General features: G+C 43.7%; 1 protein-coding gene across 1 annotated transcript in view; it reads left to right on the top strand.

The window, feature by feature from the left end:
- The window catches only part of LOC136303562 (uncharacterized), a gene marked incomplete at its 5' end in the record, with an annotated part of 1,177,971 nt that overhangs the window by 98,874 nt on the left and 1,051,493 nt on the right, over positions 1-27,604 (top strand). The window lies entirely within an intron of this gene.

Below are 27,604 nucleotides of genomic sequence, written 5' to 3'. Positions count from 1 at the left end.
GCCACTTTTCCCATCAAACGTCCCACCCATGAAAAAATGACTGTTGGAAGTATTTTTCCACAGTGCTCAGTTGTTCTGAGACAGAAATTGTCGAGCCTACTAGGAAGGGACACCTAGAAAGTGAAAAGATTCTCTGCCTAGTTTTCTTGGGCGCTTCCTGTGATGCTTTAATCCAAGGCAGCAATAGAGGTCTGCCTTGTCCCAAGGCCACATTCTGGAGCCTGACTCACGTGTTTGGATTCTTGCAGCCACACCGGGCCCTTCAGCCCCTCATGCTCCAGCTGGCAGGGCTGGCAGTGCAGCATCAAGGGCCTCCAGCTCAGCGCAGAATGCACCTGCGGAAGAGGAATCACCACCGCTGGATCTTGGCCTTGAAGTTGCAAAAATGATCCGGGACATCAGGAACTCCCTGCCTGAAAGGTCTCCCTCTGCTCAGGTAACCCCATTGAATGGCAATGAAAGAGGTTGCACTGAGAGCTTTTGAATGTTGTTCCATGGCTGAGAAGCAAAGGGTTCTTCAATTTCATTCTTTTCCTTCTTAGTTAATTAGCTAACTGTTCTTGGTCAAGCAAGAGTTCCAAAAGAAGAAGGGATGAAAAAGTCTTCCCTGACAGTGAGGATGAGAGGTGTGAGGCTGTGTTGGCCACATTTGCTTGTTCCTTTTCCTTGGGAAGAATGCCTCATGCAGGGGTGTTTGTGGTGATGCTCTGTAGGTTCTAACAGGCTTTGTTTGGTGGGAAAGAAGAGAAGAGTATTGGGAGAATTGCCACTGAAGGCCAAGAGTCCCGTGCAGGGAGGGGCACATGAGAGGTGTCTCTGTTCCAGCAGCAGATGTGGGTTCTGCCTCTTTGAGGACTTTGTCCCCATTTAATTTCATCTAAGAGTTGGCTCCTTTCTAACACCCCTCTCCCAGCAGCTCAGGGCTGCATTGCACAGTGCTTGCTGTGTGCCAGAGAGCTCAAAGCAGGCTGGCCTGGCACCCCGGAATATTTCTGCAGAACACTCTGCATTTCACCCCTTTGCTCTGGCTCAGTGCACAACTCCAGCACTGCAGGCGCTTCCTCCCAGAGCCGTGTGAGGCCCTGGCTCCTGCAGATGTGACCTGACAAGCTGTCCCTGCCTGCCGCTGGCCTCGCTTCCCCCGGCAGAAGCGCCGTGCCTGAAGGAGGCTGCCCTGTGCCGGAGCCTGCGGAGCAGCCCGGCTCCCTCCCCTGTGCCCAGAGCGCTGCACACACTGCTCGCCTTGGCCAGGAGTTAGAGGGCAGCCGGCACAAGGGTGGCAATCCTCAGCCAGGAAATATGCAAGAGTCTGGTTTAATAGGCCAGAGCATTAACTAGAAGCGTGACTTGTAAGATTTGATCTCTTCCCCTTTCCCTCCTCCTACATTTGACAGTCTGGAACTGGGAGAGTGGCAGGGTTGCCCTCTTTAAAGTTTCACTGAAATGAAGTCTACAAAACAAGCTCCCATTTTTATGAAATCACATTTCCCCACTCCAGATAAATCCTGTTTCACCAGAAAACCTCTGCTCAGCTCCTTTTGTACATCTATTCTATGGGATATCTGCTTTCTGGTCCAGAAGCACTCTGGACTGAAGAGGTAAAACAGGTGAGAGAAGAGATAACGAAGACTTAGTAAAGGAAGACCTTGCCAACCCATTTGAAGAGTTAGACATAACTAACAGCATCTCCCACGTGAGCATCAATTAAAAAGTGACAAAGGGACAACACCTGAAAAAAAGCCTCCAGCAGACTTTGCCTGTCAGCCCCATCAGCCTCACTAACATCATTTTCATAAGGAGGACAATTTGTGTTCAAGGTTGCTTCCTGAACTCACTTCTCCAAACTGTCTGACCTGCAAAGGTGATGGTTTTGTTGTCACTGACCGCACCAACTGTCCTGATGGATCACTAAGCTCTCCAGCAGCTTCTCACTATGTTTTAATAGGCACAGAAATGGGAAAGCAAATTAACTACAATAAAAAATTTAAAACAAACAAACAAACAAAACCACAAACAAACCATGGAGAGTCTTTGACCTTCAAAAAAAAGAAGGCAAATTGTTGTTAAAAAACCATAGCAAGCACCCAGTGCCAACCAAACTAATGCCTAGGAAAGCTTACAGAGTCTAAAACACAGTATTATTCTGGCTTCCTAATTGAGTGATACAGAGTCAAAGTTTCTATTTGACATATCCCACATAACTGCACTCAATTGTAGCACTGCCATTCAACAGAAGCCAAGGATCCAGAAATGGAAAGAATTGCCCAATGTGGTATATTCAAGAATCTCTCCTTAATATTTAACCAGCTCCATGGCCTATGTTCTCATCACTTATGCCATGTGTTATATAATGCACCTAGGCTTAGAAAGTATTATCAGGACAGCTCGAAAAGTAGTATTTCTGAAAAGAAAGGGAAGAAGATTAAGACAAAAAGAACGTCTCTTCCAGGTGTTCCCAAACAGGGCCCAACTCTTCCGACAGACACTTCAGTTGGCTGCCTTTACCTTGGTTTGGTTTTTAAGCAGAGATACTCATTCCAAGCTCTTCACTTCCCTCTAGCTGCAAATAATTTTTTCATTAGTGAACGGGACATCATTTTTATGCAAATCAAAGGCCCAAAGGAGTTTAGTTTATCACCAATACTTCTATCTGTACAACAGGTATAAAGAGAGCAATACATCCACCCTAAACCTATCGTCAAGGTGTCCTGCTGTGCTGCTGATCAATGATGCTCTCTCCAGTTCTGCCTCTCAAACAACACAGGGAAGAGTATTCCCAACCAGTTGAACTTCTTCAGGAGTAAAGTTGTCCTATTCCTTCCAATAATGAACTCTGGATCCCTGGTGAGTAACTCACATTTAACCGGCAGCATTCTGGGCTGCTCCTATTAACTGCAGCAGCCTGGACAGCTTGAACCTCAACAAAATGTGCAGTCAGCGACTGAGCTAATTTAACCTCATTAATCCTCAAACCAATAGAATAATTTGATGTCCACACAGCAGCCTGTGCACCGCCTCCAACAGAAACATGGCCCTGCAGGAAATCCACACCAACAATGTGCTGCAGCCCTGCTGCCAGAGCTACCGGGGCTGGGAGAATCACTGCACAGTCTCCGAGCCCCCTCGCCAGCTGCACGGCATGGGTCACACACTTTGTTTGTTCCTGTTAACAGTCAGGGGTTGTTTCCAACCTGGATGTATTCTGACATCTCCCCAGTGCTGCAGTTTTATGGAGGATGCTCCATTTTATCTGTAAACTGTTTGCCTCCACTTTCGACGTGAACACAAAAAGCATTGCTAGGAGAGGCAAACACAGAAAACCAGGCAGCACTGGCACTTCTCAGGCAGGTACTTAGCTGAATTTAAGCTCCCTATTAATCATTAATTACAGCAGCATTTCAAAAATTTAGTTTTTGAAATAATTTCAGCACCACTTAATCACAAAGGGTGTAAGGTCTCCCTGAATATTTATGAGCATCTACTTTCAGGGAGGCATTTTAAGAAATGTTCTTTATATATACTACTTGTTATTTAAATTACTGCTGAAAGCCAGGTGCTTCATTTTGTTCAATACAACACATTTAAAACAATAACATGAGATTTTGATAGCAAAATCACCTAGCCCACAAAACACTGTTCTATGTTGACTAGGGTGGCAAAACAAGGGTAGTTTCTAAACACAAAAAAAACAAATTTTAAAAAAGGATTTTTTCTAAGCATGTAAATGCAGGTCTTGGTACCACATACAAGAACTTCACTTGCAAAGGAGCTTGGTCTTGCTAGAGTTTTAAGTACGGTGGTTTTTTATCAGACCTGGCCTCGCTCATGCTTTGTGCCACTTGTAAAATGGAACAGGGCATTTTAGGAAAGAAGTAACTCCCTTCAACTCCTAAAAGCTGTGACTGAAGCCTGTTAAGTTTCAGTGGCATTTCAAATATACCAGGGCATCCTCAGCTTTACCTTGTTCACAGGACAAGGTCCAGAAACCCACTGGCAGTTAGAGGAGCCACATAATCAGTCTTCAGGATTTCTACCAACCAAATTATCCCTGGTAAACAGATATGACCTAGCATGAGAATTCACTTTTCCTTCAGCATATTAAAAGTTATTTATTTGAAAGATAAATATATCTTTCTTTCACAACTACATTGCAACACGGACACGAGTCCAACAACAAAACAGCAGAACAAAAATACATCCCCCTAATATAGCATATCCACTGTTTTTTCTTCATCAGCCATACAAGATTGATGGAAACAGGAGAGATTTCTCTTTCCTTCTAACACAGCAGGTTAAGCGTCTTGAGAGAAGTCAGATGTCACTATTATCTGCAAGCACACAAGAAAACAAACTCATGCCAAAAAAAGGGATAATACAATTGAAGTCTAAATGGAAGTTGAGAGAAAAAAAAGTCCTGCTCCAACAGGTTAATCTCTAGCTAATTCTTCTTGTGACAAGTAGCTTGAAATAATCATTTCACTCAAATTCTCCTACAACAAGTTTTCCTTGGAAATGAAACAATTTCTAGAACAAGCATAACTATCTTGGACCACACAAAACAGCATTACATTTTGAACTACTCTAGCAAAAAGTCAACTTTTTAAAAAAGATTTACTAAGAAGACAATTTGAAAAGTAACTTTAGTCAGAAGTGATAGAATCAGCTGTAAATACTGGATGGGAAATTCCTGAAGAGACAAGTTTTCCCTTGGAGAGAAATGAAATAATACAGCAATTTACATGTCCCAACAACAATACTGCCTTTCTTTCCAGTTCATCCAGAAAACTCGGAGTATAAACCAATGGCACAGATTTGGCTCTTACACACACCCAACTCCCAGGACATTTTGTCACGCTCATCGTGCTGCATTCACTGGCTCTCCCAAATATTAATTGCCTTCTATCTTCGATATCTACTCGTGACTTGGGGGATTTTGCTTCAGGTTTTAATGCTTGGGATTCTTTTACACAGGACTATACACCTCAATAATTGTATCCAGAAAAGACTGGGTTTGATGCCATTTTTACAGTAGAACCCAAATTTTCAGTACTTTCTACCTACTTGTCCATTAACTGTTGATAGAACAGAAGGACAATAAAAGCCATAAACCTCTTACTTTAGTAGCCTTCTGGAGGAGTAATTCAATAACTTCTTGCAAAATAAACAGCAGCGTAAAAAAATTAAAAAAAAAAAGTCTTCACCACAGTAATCATTACAGCAGGGCAGATGCAACAACTATGCATTTGTTTAGTCCATCTAGACGTGGCAAAGGATTAAAACATGTAGACAGTAGCACAAGTCACCAGCACTTATTATCTAAGCCATAAACCTAAGCATACTTCTGTGGGAAAATTAATTACAGACATGGGGGAAATCAGATCAGTCACTATCAGGCAAAGTGAGCAGAAAATACAGCTATGTTGTCCACTCCTGATTGAGTCGCAGGATCAAACAGCACCAAGTGCAAGTGAACTGAGGGGGAATTATTATTATGCCTTTTCATCACTGGAATCATGCTGCCCCAGACAACCCCGACTCATGTGTCTGGGCTAATTACAGACTGTTAAACGTCACAAGGAGACTGCAGCACAGCAACACCTCAGAGCAGGGAGAAAGACAGTTTAAGGAGGGAACAAGCCAACGAGAAAATCCTGTCCTACAGCTGAAGGAGAAGGAAACAGCCAAGCTAACAGGACACCTGCAGAACAAACAAGGGTCCACACCAGGCTGTGTGCACACACCCGCATGCACAGCCACACCAGCACTGCCTACTGGAAACACCTTCCCCTGTGAGAAAATATCAATGCCAAAGGTCAAAGGCTTTGAGAAAAAAAATATAAATTCAGTGATAAGGCAACTTTTCTAAATCCATTTCTCAAATACTTGTTATTTCAAGCCTAAAGTTACAAGTGGAGCGATAATACAGCAGACTCGGAGATGCAGATTTATGCAATTTGCAGTTACTTACGAAAAGGGCTTATCTATACCTGTGTGTTTTTACCAAACCCAAGAACTGCGGGTGTCATTAAGCTACACTAAAAACTGCTCCCCCTTCAGTGAAATCACAGCCATAATATTTTCACCCCTTTGATGGGAGGCTTCTATTCATAGGTTTTTGGGGTTTTTTTTTTGTAAACGTACATGGAGTTTGCTTGTTTGGATAGGTTTTGTTATCTTTGTGTACTTAAGAGCAATTTTAAAACATTCCCATCCAAAGAAGTGTCATACAACAAAATAGGATTTGAAAGGTTACAAGATCCTCTGTTCTGACTATTACTTTCTGAAACTATTCCAGCAGTGCTTTCACTGGAATATTTCCTTAGTACTGATAGTGTTCTTGTGGCTATTGAAACAAAGCACACAGGATACAATGCCTTCCCATCATTCATGATGTTCAGTCATGCTCTAAACATTCCTGCCCATTCACAAGGCTCTCACGAGCCACAGGGACATTTCCCACTGCTCCTTACTTACCCCTGATGCCTTCATGTCTTCTAAACGCTTCCAACATTTAATGCTTTTTACAGCACTTCTGTCAACATCCAAGTTCCATATTTGTATTTAAAGTCATTTTCAGCTTCCTTAATATGGAGTTTTCCAACTGACACGTCTGTAAGTGCGCACTCTCCTGTTTAACTACTGGTCACCACAAATACTTAAAGGAATTCAGGCATGCTTTCTTCAGCAATCCCTTGAAAAGAAGAAACCTGGATTATCAGCCACAGGCTACAAAATGGCACTGATGATCTGGCTCAACACTGTGCCCTGAAGGCTGTTGCAGGCAGAGTAGTTCAGCAGCAAGATCATCGCCCCTTTCTACATTAGCTGGAAATATTTCTTTAGCTCAACAGGGAGACAAGCTACACCAAAAATCCACACCTTATTGCCTATTTTCATTGTTTGTCTAACAGTTCTTTTGGTGGCTCTTCCCCAGCATAACACCTAAATTCCACAAATACGGGAATTCTATTTCAAACTGCACCCACTTCTCCTCATGCCACATTGCTCCATATTCAGTAAAGCAAATGAAGTTCTGATGTATTTGAAACAAGACCACTGCCTGCAGGAGCTGTACTAGGGTACTACTGGTGCCTAAGAGAATCCAAAACTCCCTCAGAATAATGTCACTGCCCAAAAATACCTGGATTCCACTCAAATCTTCCCTAACACGTTACCAAGCCCTACAAGATCAGATCCTACTTAGATGTGAACGTTCCAGGGTGTTGCTCATTGCTCAAATTGTGACTGAACTTCAATCACAATTGAATCGGAGTGTTTTCAAGCCTCAATTTCCTCACTCGTATTTCCATAGAGAAATTTCATTTCTGCTGGAATCTACTACACTTTTTCCAAAGGCAGATAGAATACTGGTTCCAACCAACTTGGAGCTGCAGTAAAGAAAAACACTGGAAATACTTTAAGCAACTGCAGATGGCCTTCAGGACTTGTGGACAAATACTCCTGGATCATTCAAGGAAGTACATTAATTCAAGACCTCTGGAAAAAGGTACCAGTCAAAATGTCTGCCATCTCTCCTTGCACTCACCAGGTGTATGTTTGGTGGCTGCTTGCTTGACTTCAGCACAAGGAAGAGTTGGCATTTTTAATTTACAAGCTGCAGGTAAACTTTGAAGATGTTACTGGCTGTTGGCAATATTGGCTGTTCAATTTGCTCTCTTCATACCTGCTTCTTTCTTCTCCACCTTGCCCCACACAGGGGAAAAAACCCAAAAAAACCTACCTAGGTGCTCTTCAGAGAGGAGAGACTAAATCACAAACACTTCAGGGCAGGAAGCTTGAACAGCTGAAGCTCTTATTTGCAAGTTCTGTAAATGCCATTTCATACAACTCGATATATTCGCCACCCCACCTTTTCCACAGGCAAACACTGCATCCATCCCTCCACCCCTGAAGCCCACCAGGGGCACTCCGGTATCTCTGCCACCATCTTGAGGAGCAACAGACTCTGAAACATTATTTTTAAGGAAACTGACAATTATACACACAGCATATGCTGTTTGCCTCTGCAAGTCACAGCCAACACTTCTATTCTTTCCTCCAACAATAAATTTAAAGTGTGTACTACTTTTATATAAGAAGAATATATAACCCAAGAGTGCTGGCTGCAGCCCCACAAAGCCACCAAAAGTTTATTTGGTCTCGCAAAAGAAGGCAAGCACCTTTCAGAGGCATCACCATTTCCTTCTCTCCTGGATACAGAGCCCTTCAGGCAGATTTGGCACACTCGCTTGCATTAAGAGGACAAGATGGAGCAATTCTGTCAGTGCAGCAGATTAAAAAACCTGCCACCAAGAGGCTTTATTCCAAAGGCAATTCTCCTCTGATTCACAAAAGGTCTGCCTACCATACAGCCAAGCAGAGGCTCCCAGATGGTGCTGGCAAAGCAATCTCCACTTTCTCCCAACAGCACAGCAGCATGTTGATGTCTAGTAAAAAATATTTCCCGCCCTGATCCCTTTGCTGTCAGTTCTGTAACATGCACTGCCCTGATTAAATAAATAAAAGCCTATCAACCACCAGCAGTTTCAAGACTTACATGAAGCCCTCCTACTCTTAGGGGAAAAACCCCATGAAGTCAGCATTTAAAACCAAGAGAAAGTGCTTGGAATTATATCTCTTTCTTAATGACAGTCCCACTGTTCCCTAAAGTTTGGGGAAGTTCTTTAAAGCAGCAACACTTTTGGCCAAGTGATCAATAGCTTGCTCCAGTAGGAGACAGGACTAATACTAGACAGGTACCTCTAAAGTCACCAGAAACCAGCAGATTGCAGTTGGCTTCTCTCACAGACAGACCTCTAAGCGATCTTGGCTCCCAATTCCAGCCTCCTCCACCCTGGCATCCACACATGAACAAATGGACGAAGCAGAATTGCTCAAATCCTGCTGCACTTGCTTAACCTCCATAAGATTTCCCAAGAGAACTTTACTTTTGTCACTTCTGCTCTCCTTCAATCCTGCAGCTCTTCTGCAAGCTTCTGCTCAACACTTAGCACAGACTACTCAAGTAATCAGAACACAGGAACTTAGAAATATTTCAACAATTAAGCTTTCTTCTGGAGAAGAACCAACCATATAAATCATACAATTAGAATATTTCCCTGATTTTTATTTTAAACTTTAAAAAAAATCCACACTAATAAAAGGACCTTAATACATTGATAAAGTATTCACCAGGTCAATGAATAAAAAGGTTGAAGTTTCTCTCAAAGGAAAAAAAACAAAAAACAAAAAAACAAACAACCAAACAAGTCTAGGTGGGAGATAACAGGCACAGCACCCTGTGTCACATTTTCTGTCTTGAAGAAAAAATAATGGGGATGTTTGGACAAGTATTTATCAGAACAAAGCCTACAGTGGCCCCTGAGGGTAAAGTCAAAATTTTTCAATGCCAGCTAGTCAGTAACTCATTGTGACTGTTAAAAAACTGAACTCAAGGACACTGGCAAAAGCAAGATTGGAGAACTGTAGATATACTATCAAATTTCTACCATGTGAAACCTATTTTGATGGCCACAACAAGCAAGACACATTCCCTCATGAACACATTTGTCACACTCAGATTTGTTACACCAGGTGATTTAAAGTGACCCTGCAGAAAAACTGGTTTGCAAAGACAGCAGACAAGAAAAACTTAGAGGCCACAAAGAGTAGAAGAGGAAAAACTGAACCACCACTTGCTGATGATAGTTCAGTTCATGCACTTGTGTATGCAGACCCAGCCAAGCCACCAGAAGGTGAATGAAAAATCTGAAAGCACAATTGAGCGAACCTTCAAAAAATATCTATCACTTAAGAGGCCAATTTGTTATGCACATCATGCTGAAAATTTAGAAGAATCAAAATAATTGAATACTGAAGCAGGAGGATAAGAGTCCATACCATTGACACAAGATCATTTTTTCCTCTTAAAACAATGGGAGAAATGTCTTGGATTCAAACACGTGCTTTCTTTAGGACTTCTAAATTGCACTAAATATTAACCTTCCTAAAACTGCACAATGGCAAACCCAAATTAAAAAAAAAAAAAAAAACAAACTTGGGACAAGAAGAAACAGTGATATATATGAACACAGTTCAACAGATCTCCATAGACACTCCTACGTTTCAGAATTGAGTTCATCTTGACTATCCACACACATTAATCTGAAATCCCAGCTTTAGTCTTTCATACAAGTTCTACTTCTCAGTATTTTTAATGAGGAACTAAGATCTTAATAAAGCCATTCATTTCATTGTATCCGAAAGTCCTTTGCCTGCTGTACATTTTCTCTGCAGCTGTAGGCATGCATGAGGATGCCTAGCATGTGCATCTGCATATTTCTATTTACACTAGGAGTGCTTAAATATTCATCTGCAGTTATGTATTTATGTACACAGCTAAAACCACACAGCTATGTTAGATCTGATGTATTTTAATGGGGGTCAAACCTTCAATCCATGCTGGGATTTTCTGCTATTTAAGAGAAACAGGCTGTGGAGCATTTGACCTTTTTCTCCAAGAGCAAGAGAAAATGTCCCAGATGTCCCAAATTCTCGAATGCATTGTTTGTATCTCTTGTAAGAACAAGTCTCCAGGCACCTGAGCAAAGGTAACCCACCTTACATGGATACCTCACAGACCGGCAGCAAAGTGCTGTCATCTTACCAACCAATATTAAAAGCAGGCTACTGCATGAGGCTGCCAGAGAGGCTTAGGCAGTGCTGCTACATCTCACATTTCGCACTTGGTTTGCTACAAGAAGCAGCAAAAAACTGTTTCTTTGGCTCACCAATATCAACAGGAAAAGACCAAGTGCTTTCCGTAAAGAAGGATTCTCACCTGACACCAGGAGCCCCCTGGAATCTTGGATACAATCAAGCTCTATGAAATACACTGCTGATACACCTTGCAGATAAGACAGAATTTTACACCAATCTCAGTTTCCCATCTTAATATTTTCTCTTTGCTGTGACAGGTAATTATGCAGAGCAGGACAGCCCTCTGAATTCCTGTCTTGTGAAACAAAGATCGCCTTAATTAACATAACCAGTACAACAAAACTCTTTCTAAACTTGCACTCAAGAGAAAAGATTCCCTTCACTAAGACAGCAGCTTGAGGGCATTGAGAGGATTTTTTGGACTTGGGGGACAGGGACAGAGCAACATTACTTGTTTGTTTTCAGTTTTGTGCAGCTCCTCATCTGGTTCACCGGCTATTGAGAACTGACAGAAATGCCACCTATCTTATCTAAACAGTTCTTATCTGACCTTTTCTGCCTTCTCTTGAGACAGACAGCAGGACTCTGGTACTGCTAAAGGAGAAAGTACTGCCTGGTATCTCTAAAAACACAGATTCTCAGAAAGAAAAGAACAGTCGAATGCATCAAACAAGAACACTTTCTTCCCTCAATAATGCTTACATATTTTCACTATTTCAAAGTCTCCAAATAAAGCTTAGAAATTAAACACGTCAATGCTACATTCAAATATTTCTCTCTTCTAACCTAAGCCAGAAAAAAAAGAAAACCAAATCAGGAAAAGAAATCCTTATTTTTACTACAAGAAGTCTCGGTTTTCCACATGAGAAGCCACATTCTCAACAAACCGATGCCAGAAGAGTCAACATTATTGAAGAGGGTTAAAGTGAGCTGTCAAATTACCTTCCATCCTCTGAGGATGTGCACTACACTGCCAGCATGTTTCCAGCTCTCACATTCAGAGTAGGAGAGCCAGGACTAAAACATCTGCTGGGCCTAACAAGGTCCCTGTCACATCTCTGTGATAACACGTTGCTCATGTCTATCATGTAACACAGGCAGAACATATTCTCCTGGTTTTAGTCCCTTAGATTCCTCGGTCTAAGCAAGAAATTGGCAGCCTGCCTGGCTTCCTATGGACCATTCTGGGGTGGGACCACCAGGTAAATCTCCCCGAGACAGGGCATGATATCCTAAAGAGAGACACTGCCCTCCTTCCCCACGGATAAATGGGATGATGAGCAGTACAGCAGGAGCAGGAAGCTCTGCCAAGTTTCCACCACTGCCATGCATTTTCTCTTCACTAAACATCCATTTACTTGCAGGAAGAAAGGCTCCCCTAATAGAACCTGTTCTTTTGATGGCAACCAAGAGGGAAATGGGCAAAAAATAGCTTGAAACTATACCAGTTTCAAGCTATTATTAACTGGCAGGCATACACTGACAGTAGGAGAGATGAGGTGGCAAGAGGGCTTTCAATAGCCAAAGAGCCCTTTCATCATCTGACCAGCTTCATCTATTGTATTCAAATAACTGTTAAAATACAGAGAAATCACACATATCTAGTGCCTTTACAACGAGTATCCAGGTGCAGATTTCTTTCTGCACGTGACTAAATTTAATGCATCCTTGCCGTGTACAAAAAAAAAAAAGCCTTGTGAAATGAGAGGTGCTAACATTTTCTAACAGATGGGATGACATTACAGAACAGGATCCTTTTTGTTACTCATGAAAACAACATGCTCTTGGTGCAATTGATTTCACACATAAACGGCAACAGTTTCAAAGCCCAACATTGCTATTTTGGGCCAGTTAGTAGAAACCCATTTCTAAAGCTGAGAGCAGCTCTGACAATTAATTACAAGCTCAAGATCAAGCATGTCAAATCCTTGGGAAATCCCTAGACATCAATCAGAATGACTCCTGAGGGCCTCCACAGAGTTCAGAGCAAGTATTCTCTCTTTTGGCAGATCATCTTTCAGTGCCTCTGAGCTGCACAGATTATCAGCATGAAGATTTTATGGAATAAGATCAAGGTAAATAGGGCCAGGAGGTGTACAATTTCCTGAGTTTAGGTACAACAGACTTGCCACAGGTAAATAACTGCTCACTTGGGCACTTATACATGTTACAGCCAGGTGAGGGGTGGGGAAACACTCACAAAGGAGACTAAAACACACTGCAGGGCAAACTGCAATTCCACCAGTCCACACCTGCAAAACTCATTTACCACAACCCTGCTCAGCACTCCACAAAGACTCCTAATGAATTTATGCAGCAGCAGTACAAGTTGACAAATACATGAAAAACATTTTAAAAAAATAACTATAATGTCATGATGTTCCTCATGCTGATCTGAGTCAGGGTAAGAGCTGAAGGGCATTTCCTTGTGAGCTGACAGGCCCACAGCAATAACCCAGCCACGACTGTCCCCAAGGACAACAAATGGGGCAGACCCCACTCTTCCAACAGGCTGAGCTAATCAACAGATCTGCACATCTACTGCAGAATCTGCATAAGAAATCGATTGAAACCATTTGTTGGTATGGATTCATTCTGCCAAAAAATTAACTGTGACGGGTTGGCACGGTAATGACTTGAACTTTTCCACAATACCATGAAGTACTGATGCTTCTGGAAAAACAAAGTAGATTCTGATGTACCATTTAGCCTTCCTAGAAAGAAACCACGCCAACAAGATGAGGTAATCTTGAAATTGCCATCTCCAAGCTTCCTAAAACTGGAGAGAAGGTTCGTAATCTATTCGGACTCTGATTAAACTCAGCAAGCAACACGGTAAAAAATATATTAAATAGAGCTTTCAAATAGACAAACTGCAACAGTATTTACTTATTTTCTTCTATTTCTCCTCCCGGGAATCCAGTACTCAGGCAGACTTCTCACTTCTACAACAGCATATTGACTTTTTGACACTATGATCATTAAAGTCAACGTGGAAAATACATGCCCAAATACAAAATCTAGATGCTGAAAGGAATATCAATCACGTCAAATCCAACTTCTAAAAATAAAATCCTCAAGAAGTGAGTCACCCACCCCCAAAACTGTACCACTTATAGCTACTTTAGAACACAAATACAGGAAATATCAAAGGCCTTTTTCCACTTTGGAGGTTTATGCACAAAGCAGAAGTCCAGCACATGTTTGTTTGTTAATGGTTGAGACCACAAGCAGAAAAAACCCCACAAATAATCCCCAGCCAACAGTATAAATCAACATAAAGAAAGCTCATCATTTCCTGAGTATCATGACCATAAAGCTGCCCAACAATGAGAGCGCAAGACAAACTTCATACTTGTATAGGAATCTAAACTGAAAAGCATCAAAATATACCACGTGGAATCACTAGTGCAACAACCAAGCCAAAAAAAATCTCTGCTATCAATCTTCAGCAGCCAGCTCCCACTTTTTTACCCTGTTTTAGAAACCATTTCTTCTTACAGAGTCACTGCCAGGCCCTTACTTTGAGTCTACTGTGTTTGACAGATCAGCTACAACATTTTTCTTCTGTAAAACAACAGAACTTAGACCAGATTTTACTCACCCACAGACTCTGCAAGCCCAGGTGTCGTTGCTTTACACTCACTGTGTCAGGTTCTCCTACCACCAAGCCCGAAGGTGCCACAGTGAAGGAGCTCTGGAACTTGCTGCTCTGATGAAGGCACTTGGTCCAACTGCAGAGTTTCCACTCTGTCCAACTGAAACCTTGACTGATGCCAGCTGCGCCTCATTTGTTCCATCACCAGGTTTTCCTGAAGAGCAGCACTCACCCTCCAAATTTTAGCCCTGTAGGGGACAAAATTAAATTATATAAAAATATACAATGAACATCTATATTATTTATAAACTGAAGCATTTATGATTTATTTAATGAAACTGTAAAGTTTAGCCCTCTAGGGGCTAAAATTAAGGGGACAACAAGTAGAAAGACAAGAGAAGCACGGTCTGTCCAAGAAGTAAAAATCACTCAAGGCCCATCAGGAGTTTGAAAGTTTCCCTCAAATAGTAAAGATCACACAAGCAAAACAGAAGTCTCCAAAGTATCTAACAGAATCATTTTGTAGAGATTACATCAGTACATCCACCATTTAATTAATTCATTAACAGGTGCTAAAACCCCTCCTTTATCTGTCCAAAGACCAATCATGCACAGAAAAGAGGAACATATGGAAATGAAATAGAGTCTTGCAACATGCAGGCATGTGGGAGACAGACCTTTTGGGGATCCCGAAGGTGGCAGCACAATTACTAAATTACCTAAGCAAGAGTCAGCCGCCAAAAACTCCTGGGGAAGCACCACGGCCCAGAGCTGCCCCTGCCAGTGTCACATGGGACAGCTGCAGCTTGTTTGGAGGAATACCTAAAGGTGATCCACCCAGAAGGAAAGGGATCCTGCTTTAAGAGAAGTCTCTAGTTCTTAAAGGATTGCTGAAAGTAAGAGTACGTTTATTTGTATGTTTTACGCTTAACACTTGCTTGAATACCCCTCCAAAAATGTTGTAAATCTGATAACTAAGAACGTGCCATTAAAAAAAATGGCATGTTTTTGTCTCTTTCTTTCAAAAGTCAAATATTCCTTGTTGTTTAATGGAAAAGCAGGCTCCTCTCCAAACACATCCTGTGAGGCCTTTTCCAGTGAAGCAGTGTGCATAATGATAAATGAAAAAGGGAAAGGTTCTTGCAAGTATTTTTATCTGTAGTATGCAGGGGTTGATCTGTTACACCCAAAAATTATTTTCAACTTAAACAATTCACCTTTGCCAAATCCCTAACTCACTCTAAAACTCTAATAGGTACACACAACATTTCTTGTGAATAAGTTTGCAACAAATCCTACAAGTTCACCCTCAGGAAAGGTGGCAAACACCCCAAGGGAGTATACAACACACAATATACACTCCTTGGAAGTGGAGGGAGTGAGATTTGTCCTTCCTCCTCCTACTTTTTTTGCCAAGAGTGAGGGAGTCCCAAGGAACCATTTCAACACTTCAAGGAATGTCTCACATGCCAGGAAAGGCTCTGACACACTGACTGAAAACACTGGGAGGAGGGAGGACACACAACACATCAGCCAATGCAGATTTTCGGCTGCCTTGGACATTATTCCTTCACAACAGCCACAATCTTTTTCCATAGACATTCTCCCCAGGTAAAAATCCAGGCGTGATGGTGAAGGGGCTAATTCTTTACCCTGTTTAGAATCAGTCAGAGAACTTCACTGTGTTTGTGACTCGTGCTCTCTTCACTTGAAACAGCTCCCACAAGACCTTGAAGGACATCTTGCTTCAACTGCCGGGAGGTCAAACTTGATAAAATCTTCAATATTGTCCTTTCCGGTGTATTTCCTTATCCTCCTACCCTTATGAGATCTGCCTCTACTGCAGGACCAGCTATCTGCTCTAACAACATGGTTCTTGTATGAAAAATACAAGCCAAAATAGAAAATCTAGATGCTGAAAGGAATATCAACCAAGTCAAATCCAACTTTTAAAAACAGAATCCTCAAGAAATGATTCACCCACCCCAAAACAAATGCAGCAGGAGAGGCAACTTATTCATCTCACAGAGATCATTCTCCTATCTCTCCATGCTCTGCTCCAAAGTGTGTTCAAATCAAAGGTTCTCATATTTTCCTCTTCCCCTCAATTGTATTTAATTAGGTTGGTTTTTTTTTTTCCTTTGAAGTCAAGGGAAAGAGGCCTATTTATTTCAAGGAATATTTAGCCTGGCCTTTTCCTTCCAGTGTTCTACCTCACTGCATCTTCAACCCCATTGTTCCATAGGGACAGGGAGGCACCCAAATAAAGATTAATAAAAAGGCAATTCCTGTGGTGTTATCAATTGAAGAAACAGGATCACTTTTCCCAGTGTCAATGAACTTCAATACACTAATAAAATTAACAAATATCAAAGTGGTTTGGGTCTGAAATAGAAACATTTCCACTAAATCTGAGTAGCTTTTCCAAATACTGGGCAAATAGTTTGATACACTTTGAAATACTAAAATGTCTCCAGTGCTCCAAGATGAAGCTGAGCAAATTTCACTGAGTGAAATGAGACTAGACATTGTTTGCACCTTCTAAGCATGCATTATATGTTCATCTTGGTGTTTAAAACAAGGCCACTGCAAGGAGAATTTCCACTGTCCCAGCTGTCAGTAACTGGTTTTGTGACTTACCTGCTGGGGAATTACTCACTTCCCATTGCAAATCTGAAATCACTGTTCATTTGGACAGATTGCTCCTGACTGCACCCTGATGATGTGTCCTCAGTCCAGCTCGTGGCACTGGCAAGATAAATGTGTAGAATGAGATTAGGGGCAAAACACTAACAAAATTTGCTTAGATCAAAGAGATGCACTCACACCCTGGCAGTACTACCTGACATCTTCCTGACAATATTATGAGGCCATTAGTGTCTGTATGTCTTGGCTGATGGAGGTGAATAATGGTAAGTTCTAGGAGGCAACTGTCTAAAGCAGGGGAAGCTGATTAATTACCCAGCAGTAATTCATTATTGAGACATTTAGGTCGACTTGTGCACCACAAAGTCAGAGGGAGCAGGAAACAATCAAACCGATGAATACTGTTCAGACTAAACTGTTGGCAGCTACAGCCACAGAGGCACATTTACAGAGAAAATGACACCATCTCAGAGAAATCAGGTGCCTGGAAGCAAATCCTCAAACCAAGTGGGCACTCTCCATCCCACACAAGGGACGCATCAGCACGTGCAGCAGGAGCCCCTGTGCTGGCATTCTCACTGTTTCTCAGGTCTACCTGTTCCCTGCCTCAAACAGGGGCACAAATGAGGAGCCAGTCTGCAAAGCCTTGGGCTTTCATCTCACACTGCTACACTGAAGCAAATGGACAGGAAAATAGAAGAAGCCTGAATACACCTCTGCTGATAAAGATCTCTATGTTAATACCATTAACATTGACTACATCTCATTTAAAGCTGGTATCTGCCTGCATATCACATCCAAGTCTCTTTTCAGGTGTACAAAAAATGTGTCTATTTCACAGCATTTCTTCCTTTACTTCTCCACCTGGATCATACAGAAAATACATTTCTTGGCCACCAGCAAATCATTACCCCTTATGGGGGCTGTTCCCTAAAGAGTTTCAGGACCAGAACAATGGACTACTGCACAGCACCAAATTTCAATTGTGACTTAACTATTCCACAAAGGGGATTTACTGTAGTAAATCACCTCTCAGGAATACACAATTATTTGAAATTTCACTGACATTTTCCACTAACAAAACAGCACTTCTACTTTAGCAGTGATTCGAAGATGGAAACTTTCCATTAAGCCTTTTCTTTCCTCTGGGTGTCAGAGTTGTCCTCAAAGTCCTTCTGTGTTAAAAATTAATTGTCTGGTTTGGTCTAACACACCCAATGTATTTGTTAGGGAGTACACGCACAGTAATACCTCAGAAAGGTTACAACCCTCCTCCCCAAGATCTCGGATGGCAATTTTGGGTTACTCTGAACCTCTCTCCAGCTTTGGCTTCTGAACTTTTCCTTTAATCTACTTTTTCATTCACTTCGTGTATACCGATACAGTAGTTTTCCTCTTTTTGTAACCTGGTGTCCAAATACCAGAACGACCGCTTGACCATTTCCATAAGCAAACCATCCTCTGCAAAACTCTTCAGTCAGAATCTTATTATTAAAGCAAGTTTTTCCAAACAGTTTCTGCCGCAGAGCCAAAGGGCCCTCTGCTCAGAATCCTTTTCCTTAAAAGCATGGGGATATGGATGATTTCTGTGCCCCGTAAAGGTCCAGCGCCATTCACCTCTGGATACCAACCTGTTCTTCCATCTGACTGGGGATGGAGTCGCGGAAGATGAGAGGATTTCTCTCCAGCAATGATATCCTGCCCCTTGGCAGATATCAGGCAGTTCAAATCAAATTTCAGGTTTAGCTCACAACACTCAGGATGCTGACAGATGATGGAAGCACTGTCACAGCAGCTCTAGCTTGACTTTCTGCCTACACTACTGTACATTTTAAACCACTTCTGAACAGGATCACTAGAAATGGGCAGCCATCCCTAAATCATCCCTGAAAACACAATGGCATCCAACAGGTGTTTGCTTGAGTTATCCCCCTAAGGGAAGGCAGTACTTAAACAGGCATAGAGAGGATAAAAGGAATAATTCTGTTCCTAAGAGCTGCCTCCTTCCCCCTTCTCCTCATTTGCCAAGGCCACGCACGAGGCCGATCAGCGCCGCCGGCGCCTCCGGAACCACCTGCAGCTGGCGGCCAAAGGTGACCAAAAAACCCCCCCCCCCAAAAAAACCCCAAAAAATTTGGGGGGAGGGGGAATCCCTCCCCAGAATGATATTTTTACATTTTTATTTATTTCGGGGTTTTTTTGTTTGTTTAATCAGGCCCTCTCCGGCAAACCTTCGCTCTACACCCGCTGAGCTCCCCCAGGGCCGCTCCGGCCGCTCCCTCAGACACCCCGAAAAGACCCTGGAAAGACACGTTGGGCTGAGGGGGGATCCTGAAAAATTCAAAAGAATTAAAAAACGGAAATATCCGACTCGTTTTTTGGGGCAAAAAACAGATAAAATCGGGAGGTTTTGGGGCGGTTTGGCCTCCGGGGCTTGCCGTACAAAAAGGCGGCGCGGTGTGAGGGCGACAAAATGGCGGCTCGGAGATTTCGCCGTACAGAATAGAGAAGACAGGGATTTGGGAGGAAAAAAGGGGATTTCGGGGGAAAAGGGGATTTTAGAGATAAAAATTGGATTTTCCAATTCTAAATTTGGAGAAAAAACGGATAAAATCGGGAGGTTTTGGGGCGGTTTGGCCGCTGGGGGTTGCCGTACAAAATGGCGGCGCTGTTTGAGGGAGACGTGAGGGCGACAGAATGGAGGCGTCTTGAGGATCGTGCCGTACAAAATGGAGAAAATGGAGATTTGGGTGGAAAAAGGGGGATTTGGGGGAAAAAGTGGATTTTAGAGATAAAAATGGAAATCTCCGACTCTAAATTTGGGGGGGAAAGGGCAAAATTTAGGGAGTTTTGGGGTGGTTTGACCGCTGGGGGATGCCGTACAAAATGGCGGCGCGGTGTGAGGGGTGAGGAGCGGGCGGCAAAATGGCGGCGCCCTGAGGATCTTGCCGTACAAGATGGCGGCGCGCGGGGTTTTTTTTGGCGTACAAAAACGAAGAAAATGGAGATTTGGGGGAAAAAAATGGGATTTAAGGGAAAAAAAAAGAAATTTTAGAGAGAATAATGGAGATTTTGGTTGGGAAACGGGAAAATTTGTCGGGTTTGGGGTGGTTTGGCTGCTCGGGGTTGCCGTACAAGATGGCGGCGCGCGGGGGGTTTTGCCGGATAAGACGGAAATTTGGGGGGAAAATGGAGATTTTGGGGAAAAAAGGGAGATTTTAGGGGGGAAAATGGGGATTTTAGAGGGAAAAACGAAATTTTTGGGGAAAAAAATCGCTTTAAAAAGAAAAAAAATCCCCAAATCGGCAAAACCTGAGGGGAAAAATTTTCCCAAAAACCGCCTCAAACTCCCACAAACAAACAAACAAAAAAAAATAAAAAAAAAAAATAAAAAAAAAAAAAAAAAAAAAAAAACAAAACAAAAAGAAAACCGCGGCGACAGCAAAACAACAACAACAAAAACCGGCGAGCTGAAAATTTATTGAAATTTAATTTTATTTAATTTTAATTAAAATAATTAAATAATTATTAATTATTTTAACTAAAATTTTTCGATCCCAAAAAATCCCAAAAATTCACCCCAAAATTTCCACCCAAAATCCCAAAAAATGACCCGAAAATTTCCACTGAAAACTGAAAATTTTTAAGCCTCAAAATCCCTCAATTTTACCCCAAAATTCCCGCTGAAAACTGGGATTTTTAGAGCCTCAAAAATCCCCAAAATTCACCCCAAAATTGGAATTTTTGAAGTTCCAAAACCCCCAAAATTTCCACCCAAAATCCCAAAAATTCACCCCAAAATTCCCACTTAAAATCCCTCAAAAAACCCCAAAATTCCCACTAAAAATTGGGATTTTCAGAGCCCCAAAATCCCCAAAAATTCACCCCAAAATTTCCACCCAAAATCCCCAAAAATTTACTCCAAAATTCCCTCCCAAAACTGAGATTTTTAAAGACCCAAAATCCCCCAAAATTCACCCCAAAATTCCCACTAAAAATTGGAACTTTTAGAGCTCCGAAATCCCCCAAAATTCACCGAAAATGCCCTAAAAATGACCCAAAAATTCCCACTAAAAATCAGGATTTCAGAGCCCCAAAATCCAAAAAAATGACCCCAAAATTCCGACTGAAAAATGGGGTTTTTTGAAGCCCCAAAATCCCTCAAATTCTCCCCAAAATTCCCACCCAAAACGCCAAAAATTCACCACAAAAATTCCCATTAAAAATCAGGATTTCAGAGCCCCAAAATCCCAGAAAATGACCCCAAAATTCCCACGAAAAATTGGAATTTTTAGATCCCCAAAATCCCCCAAATTCTCCCCAAAAATCCCAAAAAACCCCCCAAACCCCCTCCCAGTACAAACCAGTACAAACCAGTAAAGAAAAACCCCAAACCAGTATAAACCAGTATAAACCAGTACAAACCAGTCACCCCAAATCCCTTCCCAGTTCATCCCAGTTCATCCCAGTGACCCCTAAAGCCCCTCCCAGTACAAACCAGTAAGGAAAACCCCCAAACCAGTACAAACCAGTATAACCCAGTACAAACCAGTACAAACCAGTATAAACCAGTAACTCCCAGTATCCCCCAGCGCCGGGCCCTGGCCCTGAGCCGCTCCCTGGAGGTTGCCGAGCATCGAGAGATCCCAGTTCAAACCAGTACGGACAGGTGAGGGCACTGGAATGGGGACTGGAGGGCACTGGTTTATACTGGGATGGACTGGGAGTGAGTTTGGGGGTCACTGGTTTGTACTGGGATGGATTGGGAGTGGGTTTGGGGTCACTGGTTTATACTGGGATGGACTGGGAGTGGGTTTGGGGTCACTGGTTTGTACTGGGATGGACAGGGAGTGGGTTTGGGGTCACTGGTTTGTACTGGGATGGATTGGGAGTGGGTTTGGGGTCACTGGTTTGTACTGGGATGGACTGGGAGTGGGTTTGGTGTCACTGGTTTCTACTGGGATGGACTGGGAGTGGGTTTGGGGGTCACTGGTTTGTACTGGGATGGACTGGGAGTGGGTTTGCGGTCACTGGTTTATACTGGGATGGACTGGGAGTGGGTTTGGGGGTCACTGGTTTGTACTGGGATGGACTGGGAGTGGGTTTGGGGGTCACTGGTTTATACTGGGATGGACTGGGAGTGTGTTTGGGGGTTACTGGTTTGATACTGGGATGGACTGGGAGTGGGTTTGGGGGTTACTGGTTTGATACTGGGATGGACTGGGAGTGGGTTTGGGGGTTACTGGTTTATACTGGTTTAAACTGGTTTCGGGGTTTCTGGGCGTGGTTTAACCTTTGCCCCTCCCCCACATGTGAACCGATCACGCCCCTCATCAGGCCACGCCCCCTTCCCTTATATAGATCGACAACAAGGGCAGGGCAAACTGGGCGGGGCCTGGGGGTTACTGGGTTCTACTGGGAGGGAGTGGGAGGGGCCAACACGGCTCTGACCCCGCCCACCACACCGATATGCAAACTTATGTAAATGAGAGCACAAATAAACGCGAATGACGTCACTGACCACGGGGACTGGGAGTTACTGGTTTGTACTGGGAGGGGCCTGGGTGTGGCTCTGACCCCGCCCACCTCACCGAGGCGCCAGCCTTATGTAAACTTATGCAAATGAGAGGCGAAATAAACGCCGGTGACGTCATTTGTACGCAGAGGAGCAAAGCGGCAGCGCGGGGCATGACGGGATACACCGGGGCGCACAGTGGCACCGCAGGGAATGACGGGATACACCGAGGCGCAAAGCGCCGCCGGGCATGATGGGATACACCGAGGCGCAAAGCTCCGCAGGGCATGACGGGATACACCGAGGCGCAAAGCGGCGCGGGGCATGACGGGATACACCGAGGCGCAAAGCGGCGCGCGGCATGACGGGATACACTGAGGCGCAAAGCGGCGCGGGGCATGACGGGATACACCGAGGCGCAAAGCGCCACGGGGCATGACGGGATACACCGAGGCGCAAAGCGTGGCCGCAGGGCATGACGGGATACACCGAGGCGCAAAGCGGCGCGGGGCATGACGGGATACACCGAGGCGCAAAGCGGCGCGCGGCATGACGGGATACACTGAGGCGCAAAGCGGCGCGGGGCATGATGGGATACACCGAGGGGCAAAGCGCCACGGGGCATGACGGGATACACCGAGGCGCAAAGCGTGGCCGCAGGGCATGACGGGATACACCGAGGCGCAAAGCGGCGCGCGGCATGACGGGATACACTGAGGCGCAAAGCGGCGCGGGGCATGACGGGATACACCGAGGCGCAAAGCGCCACGGGGCATGACGGGATACACCGAGGCGCAAAGCGTGGCCGCAGGGCATGACGGGATACACCGAGGCGCAAAGCGGCGCGGGGCATGACGGGATACACCGAGGCGCAAAGCGGCGCGCGGCATGACGGGATACACTGAGGCGCAAAGCGGCGCGGGGCATGATGGGATACACCGAGGCGCAAAGCGCCACGGGGCATGACGGGATACACCGAGGCGCAAAGCGTGGCCGCAGGGCATGACGGGATACACCGAGGCGCAAAGCGGCGCGCGGCATGACGGGATACCTGCAGTTCCTCTCCTAAAGGAAGGCTCAGCCTGGGACTCATTCCTCTCTCTTCCAAGACACTACTTTAGAAAACTGCAGGATTCCAACCTAACCCTTCCTCCAACACAGGGGCTGGAAGAAAAGATTCAGAATTTCTGTCCACCCCCATAGGTTCAGCCATACAGCTATGGCAAAATGCATCTCTTCTCTGCACTCTTCTCACGTAAGATTTGTTTCTTTAATAAACCTTTCCTCGCAGGAGCAGTCTTACATCAGTATGAGATTTGTAATGTTTTAAGCAAATTTATAAACCAAGGGTTTGTAGTTGCACATACGGCAGAGATTCCAGATGAGAGCAGAGCAGACCAAATGCGGCCAGACTGGTGTTTTAAAACTGAGGTCATCGACTGATTCCTGTGATCCACGATCCCAACACCAGGCCACACCTGGTGTTCTTGCCTCCAGAGAAAAGCACACAACCTATTATCTCTGCTGAGCTCATTTGCTACCATTTAATACGTATTTATCACACACTCACAAAATGGCAAGTGTGGTTGCATCACTACCACAAAATGCTCTTGGGGATTTACTCAATCATGGATGATTACAGAAATGGTAAGAAGAGAGGCCAAACAATAGGGGGAAAAGGTGGATTTACCCTACACAGCATCCAAATTCTTAACAACAGGATGGACTTTGCCACTTATTGCTAATGCTAACTCACATAGAAGGAGTTAGAAGTTTGATCTGCAAGACAGTTCACACAAGGCCACAAAGAAAAACAAGCACTTTACATGTTGAATTTCACCCCTGTTTATGAGGTTTTCTCATGATATTTAACTTCAATTATCAAACACAAATTTTCAAACATACCAGTGAACATCCCTCAGTCCATAGTCTGTGCCTATTTCTTGCTCTAAGTTAGATGAGCAAACAGATAAAATTGTATCAGCTCCTTTGAACCGACCAATTTCAATTCAGCTGTGGTTACAGCATTTCAACGGCCAACAAAAAGCATGCACAGCTGAGTTTCAGAAAATATAAATACTCACACAAAGCAACATTTTCAACTCCAAGAGTGTTTAGTATGACACACTTAACTACCTCCAGTGCCTAAGAGATCTGTATGGAAAAATCTGAGCCATGTTACTAATTTTAAGTGGACACTAAAAAACCAAACCCAAACATTAACGTGCCACATGTCCTGGCTCTCTTAGCACTGCATTGGCCATAAACACACAAGAATTTTGATTCCAAAGATTTCTCAAGGTTTCCTGGGTTTTTGCTGTTCCTACAAGTATCCCAGCTTGTTTTTACTCACTGTACCAGTCTCAGGTTGTAAACACAAGTGGGCTGTGACTCTCCCATGAGCAAGTTTTTTCATGTATTTACAAAACTGACCGCACGAACGTGGTTACAGCTGCTCACATGCTCTACTGCCTACACACACTGAAATGCCAAACAATTAAGGAAGGCTCCAATGAATTCTCAAGATTTGGGATGCTTTTAAAGAGCTATTTCAAAAAATAACTAAAACCAATATTTGCTGATGCATTTACTACCACGTAATTGTACTAGAGCCCGTTGAAGAGACAAATTTGAGGGGTTTTTTTTAATGCCTTAACTTCATACTTGTACAGCAATCTAAACTAAAAGCATCAAAATATACCACGTGGAATCACTAGTGCGACAACCAAGACAAAAACAATCTCTGCTATCAATCTTCAGCAGCCAGCTCCCACTTTTTTACCCTGTTTTAGAAACCATTTCTTCTTACAGAGTCACTGCCAGGCCCTCACTTGGAGTCTACTGTGTTTGACAGATCAGCTACAACATTTTTCTTCTGTAAAACAACAGAACTTAGACCAGATTTTACTCACCCACAGACTCTGCAAGCCCAGGTGTCGTTGCTTTACACTCACTGTGTCAGGTTCTCCTGCCACCAAGCCCGAAGGTGCCACAGTGAAGGAGCTCTGGAACTTGCTGCTCTGATGAAGGCACTTGGTCCAACTGCAGAGTTTCCACTCTGTCTAACTGAAACCTTGACTGATGCCAGCTGCGCCTCATTTGTTCCATCACCAGGTTTTCCTGAAGAGCAGCACTCACCCTCCAAATTTTAGCCCTGTAGGGGACAAAATTAAATTATATAAAAATATACAATGAACATCTATATTATTTATAAACTGAAGCATTTATGATTTATTTAATGAAACTGTAAAGTTTAGCCCTCTAGGGGCTAAAATTAAGGGGACAACAAGTAGAAAGACAAGAGAAGCACGGTCTGTCCAAGAAGTAAAAATCACTCAAGGCCCATCAGGAGTTTCAAAGTTTCCCTCAAATAGTAAAGATCACACAAGCAAAACAGAAGTCTCCAAAGTATCTAACAGAATCATTTTGTAGAGATTACATCAGTACATCCACCATTTAATTAATTCATTAACAGGTGCTAAAACCCCTCCTTTATCTGTCCAAAGACCAATCATGCACAGAAAAGAGGAACATATGGAAATGAAATAGAGTCTTGCAACATGCAGGCATGTGGGAGACAGACCTTTTGGGGATCCCGAAGGTGGCAGCACAATTACTAAATTACCTAAGCAAGAGTCAGCCGCCAAAAACTCCTGGGGAAGCACCACGGCCCAGAGCTGCCCCTGCCAGTGTCACATGGGACAGCTGCAGCTTGTTTGGAGGAATACCTAAAGGTGATCCACCCAGAAGGAAAGGGATCCTGCTTTAAGAGAAGTCTCCAGTTCTTAAAGGATTGCTGAAAGTAAGAGTACGTTTATTTGTATGTTTTACGCTTAATTCTTGCTTGAATACCCCTCCAAAAATGTTGTTAATCTGATAACTAAGAACGTGCCATTAAAAAAAATGGCATGTTTTTGTCTCTTTCTTTCAAAAGTAAAATATTCCTTGTTGTTTAATGGAAAAGCTGGCTCCTCTCCAAACACATCCTGTGAGGCCTTTTCCAGTGAAGCAGTGTGCATAATGATAAATGAAAAAGGGAAAGGTTCTTGCAAGTATTTTTATCTGTAGTATGCAGGGGTTGATCTGTTACACCCAAAAATTATTTTCAACTTAAACAATTCACCTTTGCCAAATCCCTAACTCACTCTAAAACTCTAATAGGTACACACAACATTTCTTGTGAATAAGTTTGCAACAAATCCTACAAGTTCACCCTCAGGAAAGGTGGCAAACACCCCAAGGGAGTATACAACACACAATATACACTCCTTGGAAGCGGAGGCAGTGAGATTTGTCCTTCCTCCTTGTCTTGGTTTGGGAAGACAGGTATCTGCCAGGTAAAATTACAATCAGAGGCTCTTTGGCAAAGATTTGGGAAATAGGAATAGCAGTTCTCTACTAGTATGTAATACAAAGCAAACAAACACAAAAAACTCCCCCCCCACCAAACAACTACAGCATTAATGACAAACGACAACAGTACCAAGAACCTCGAGGGCTTTGTTTCACAAAACCCAGGGCAGTTTGGTTTCGCTGTCCCTGCAGGATCCTCAGAGCACCAAGCTGAAACAGTGGAAAAGTCCCGGGCTGGTAGCTGGGATGGCAGGGTGTCCCGGCAGGCAGGGGCAGGATGTCCCGGCAGCGCAGGGGGTGCAGGGTCACGCTGCAGCAAGAGGAGCAGCGCCGAAGGAGCCGAAGGCGAGGCAGGGCCTGGACCAGCTCCCGCAGGTGGCAGGGAAAACTCAGGATTCAGGCTGAACTGGTGATAGTAGATTTCCCAGGACTGGATCCCTTTGGCCACAGTGAAACTCCTCCAGCCAGCAACAGCCGTTCTCTGCTCGGCGTGCTCTGCGGCGGCTGAGATCCTCGAGGAGAGGCAGACACGCGTCTCCCCAAACGCCGGAGAAAGAAAAGCACGCAGCTGCCTCAAACTTTGTCTTTTACCTGCGTTATCTCCCCCTTCCACCTTTGTCCACCTCTTTGTTTCGGTTAAGTAAACCTTTGTTTCCCGATGTTGTCCTGCCACACGTACAGATGTTACCCCAGCACCACGGGGATCAGCTGGATGAAGGGGGATGAAATCCGGGATCATTCCCAACAGTGACGGCGCCTTCCCCCCCGGGCCA

This window comes from Chamaea fasciata, unplaced genomic scaffold (assembly GCF_029207755.1).
Source record: "Chamaea fasciata isolate MVZ Bird 193981 ecotype frontalis unplaced genomic scaffold, bChaFas1.0.hap1 SCAF_37, whole genome shotgun sequence".
In the NCBI taxonomy this organism is placed as follows: domain Eukaryota; kingdom Metazoa; phylum Chordata; class Aves; order Passeriformes; family Sylviidae; genus Chamaea; species Chamaea fasciata.
The sequence above is the reverse complement of the archived record's forward strand: the minus strand, read 5'-3'. Positions and strand labels throughout refer to the sequence as shown.